The 4,238-nt window shown below is 39.6% G+C and overlaps 1 pseudogene; it reads right to left on the minus strand.

Annotated features, from left to right (window-relative positions):
• Positions 1–613: 613 nt before the first annotated feature.
• LOC102868359 lies at positions 614–1,092 on the minus strand (annotated as a pseudogene).
• Positions 1,093–4,238: the final 3,146 nt, after the last annotated feature.

Here is a 4,238-nt window from a genome sequence, read left to right on the forward strand (position 1 = left end):
GGATGGCCAAGTGAACAAAGTATGCCTTGGAGAGAGTGAAGCTGTAAAGCTCTTTAGAGGCAGTGAGATTGGCACAGGCTGTTGTACATAGGGTCGCTATGAGTTGCAAGCGACTCGACGGCACATAACAACAACAATTGTTTTTGTTAGGTGCCATCAAGTCAAGTATGACTCACAACAATCCTATGAACAACAGATCTGTTTCTTTTTTTAAAGAATTTTTAAAAATTTTATTATTACACAAAACAATATAAAATTTGTATACATTATGTTTCATTTTGTACACAAACCAATATATGGGAGCTCTGGTGGCCTAGTAGCAAGAAGCTGTGCTGCAATCCTTCAAGGCCACCAACTGCTCCACAGGAGAAGGATGGGCAATCTGCCTCTGAAAACCTGCAGGGTCAGTTATGGGTTGGCTCTGACTCTATATTACACAGCAATAACAAATCAATAAAAGTTTTAGAAAAAGAAGATACTTATTTTGATTTGCATCTCTCTGATAGCTAGGGATTTTGAGCATTTCTTCATGTGCTTGCTTGCCATCTGAAGGTCTTCTCTGGTAACTCCAGCAACAAATGCTGGCAGGGTGTGGAAAGACTGGAACTCTTATTCACTGCTTTCCAGGGACATAACTCCTGTCAATGGCCTCCTCCTGCAGGAACATGTGTAGGCAGCATTCGTTCTGAGCTAGTGGGTGCCCAGCAATATTATTTATAAACTGTTCAAGGTCCTGCCTCCTTTCTTTAATGAAGGACTCCCCAAAGATCCCTTCGTCTCCTCGGAAAGGAAGTTGCCGCTTCAATGCTTTCCCTGGTAGTGGTGGAACTACAATCTTACTATCTCGCTCCAGTTCATTTTTCAGCCATTCAAAATCACTGTAGCGCCGCCGTACACAGGATTCCTTCAATTTAAAGATAGCTTTGTCCTCATCTGAACCTTATAGGTGGTGAAGCGCACGCGGCCCACGCCCACAGTCTGTGGATTAAAGATGTCGATCTCCAGGAAGTTACTTGGTGGCCCATAAGCATCGGTCAGGTCCTGAGGCTTCGAGTTAAGGTTCCGAGTGACAGCTACTGCCATATCCGACATCTTTCCAAAATAGAGTGGAACAGAGAAAACGGGTGAGGGAGCAGGGGCGGTGAGGGGAGGGGGAAGAACAGATCTCTTTCTTAAACAGATATATCTATTTGTTCTTTTAGTATTCCGTGGGATATTAAGTACTCTTCTTCAACATCACAACCCAAAGACATCAAAATCAAAAAATGACTTGGTTAATTACAGGCATTAAAAAAATTCAGTGGATGGTCAGCTATAGGTCATTTCTGACTCTAACATGCACATCAACAACATAATGGGTAATAAGATACTTAATTTTTCAAATTTACAAATATTTTGCTCCTTACTACATTCCTGAAAAGATGTCATAAGGCTATTCTTTATGGAATGGGAATCCCAGAACACATAATTATGCTGGTGTGAAACCTAGACCTAGACCAAGAAGCTATTGTATGAACAGAGCAAGGGAACACTAAATGGTTTGAAATTAAGAAAAGTATTTGTCAGAGTTGTATCCATTCATTATACCTATTCAATCTGTATGCTGTATGCTGAGCATATTATTCAAGAAGCTGGATTCTAGGAATTTGTCATAAGGATTAGAGGATGACTCATCAATAACCTTCTGACAGCTTATATCTGAAGCTTCCTTGGCTTCTGTGATTCCAAATACATCAGCTTCAGACTCTCCAAAGTACTGAAGAGCAATGGTGTCTCTTTGGAGACTAAGGTGTGTCTGATACAGGCCATGGTCTTTGCTATCACTTGTTATGCATCAGAGAGTTGGACAATGACTAAGAAGGATAGAAGTGGAAGGCCCCCTATGAGGTGGATTGATGCAGTAACTGGGATAATCGGGATGGGTGTGTCAGAGATGGTGCTATTGGCACAGGACAGAGCACAGTTTAGGGATGTTGTACACAGGGTCGCTATGAGTCGCAAGCGACTCGATGGCACATAACAACAACAACAACAATAACCTTTCTTATGCAGATGACACATCCTTACCTGCTGAGAGTGAGGAAAAGAAGTGCTTTCTGTAGAAGGTTAGACACTGCAGCTTTCAATATGGGTTGCATCTCAACATAAAAAAATTTAAAAATTCTCACCACTTGACTGATAGGCAACATCATGATGGACAGAGAAATGATTCAAACTGTCAACGACTTCATCTTACTTGGTCCACAAACAATACACTTGGTACCAGCACTCAAAAGATCAGAAGACGTATCACACTTGAAAAGTCTGCACTCAAGGACTTCTGCATATTATACAGGAGCAATGATGTCAGTTTGAGAATTAAAGTGTGTTTGTTTCAGGCCATGGCCTTTTCAATTACTTACTGTGCTTCTGAGAGTGGAACAATGAATAAGAATGACAGAAGAATTTATACCTTTGAGCTGTGGTGTTGGAGAAGAGTACAGAATATACCATGAACTGCCAAAAACACAAATAGATATGTCATGGAGGTGTAGTCAGAATGCTCCTTGGAGGCAAAGATGGAGAAAATTTGTCTTGCACACTTTGGGCATGTTGTTAGGAAAGGTTATTCTTTGGAGAAAGACATGCTTGGAAAGATGGGGGACAGTGAAGGTGAGGAAGACCCTCAACCAGGTGTATTGACACAATGATTGCAGGAATGGGCTCAAATGTGTTCTAGATTGTGAGCATGGCACAGGATAGGATAGGATTTAGATCTCTTGTTCACAGGATTTTTGAGTTGTACTTGACTTGAAAGCACCTAACAACACTGAGCTCCTTAAAAAGACAAAGATGTTCAAAGCAGTCTGATTCATTCTGACCCATAGGTTACTCTCTGAAACAAAGTCATCTAATTTGTTTGTTAAGTTTTATAACAAATGAGCCCTTCCTGCTAAAAAAAGGAGGGGTTTAATCTGGTATCCATGCATCTCTACCTTTATAAAAATTCCAGTCCTTCTTTCTAAGTGGATGTAACAAGTTTCTTTCACTTATTTTTGATACCCATGATTATTGCCTACTTTCAAATCAAATCTTCTATAAAAGTTTGGTAATTTTGATATACAACTATTGGGGAGGAAATTAGAACATTACCAAAATTTTAAAACTAGAGGCTTGCTTAATGAAGGATTGTTATTTTATACTTAAGGAAATGGGCCCATATTGTTATAATATTCATCTATTAAATCATGTGAAAATCTAGCTGCTGACTGCTTTTTACTTCTTCAATATTATATCTTCTGTTTCTACTATATGTATTAAGATAAATCAGTATAAATTAAGATTCTTGGGATATCTGCTTACTTAAATGTTATCTCTACTTTTTAATAAAGGGATAGATACCTGGCTGAGGGGAAATTTAGAGAACTGGAAGCTGATATAAATAGAGTGCGTACAGATATTTTAGTGCTGCATGGTAGGAGCTCCCATCTCAAATAATTTCTTCATGTACTCTCACATGCTTCTGGAAACCCTATGAACTTGGAGAAATGATGATAGTTACAGAAAGGCTTCAGGCCTTGTGTGTGTGTGTGTGTGTGTGTGTGTGTGTGTGTGTGTGTACATATACACATACATACATACATACATATCTCCCTTGTATTTAAAACTTGGTTGAGCCCGAGGGTCTAGTGTTATTTTTGGAGGAACATTCTTCTAAGTGGTGCAGCACTCCTCTGTCAATTTGCCGCACTGAGGTAATCTGGGTTTGCTGTGATGCTGATCTTTGTGCCGTTGAGGGGTCAAATGCCATAATGGCTGCTCAGGGTGGATAGTGTTTGATGGAGCTCCCAGTTTAAGACAGGTTTGGAAGCAGGAGTGACATCCACTTTCTAAACCACATGCCTCTGGAAACTCTATGGACTTGGAGAAATGAGGGTAGTTATAGAAAGGCTTCAGGCCTTTTGTTCATAGGGTTACCATGAGTCATGCTCAACTCGATGACAATCAACAACTCCCATTTTACAATTGCCTCCTACTCAGTAAGTGGATAAGACATGAGGGGCTATGAATATGTGTGTATTATGCCCCCAAAATACCAGATAATGCTGGAAATTATTCACAAATTCAGAATCTTTGCGGTTGCCTTTAAAGAAAAAATCTTGCTTGGACTGTAGAGTAATTACGGTGATGAAAATGAAAAAGCTAAGGAATTTTTTTACCTCTTTCATTCTTAGAAGATATGAAGAGATAAACAATCT

Source organism: Elephantulus edwardii, unplaced genomic scaffold (assembly GCF_000299155.1).
Source record: "Elephantulus edwardii isolate Elephantulus edwardi_28Jun2011 unplaced genomic scaffold, EleEdw1.0 scaffold00343, whole genome shotgun sequence".
Taxonomy (NCBI): Eukaryota; Metazoa; Chordata; class Mammalia; order Macroscelidea; family Macroscelididae; genus Elephantulus; species Elephantulus edwardii.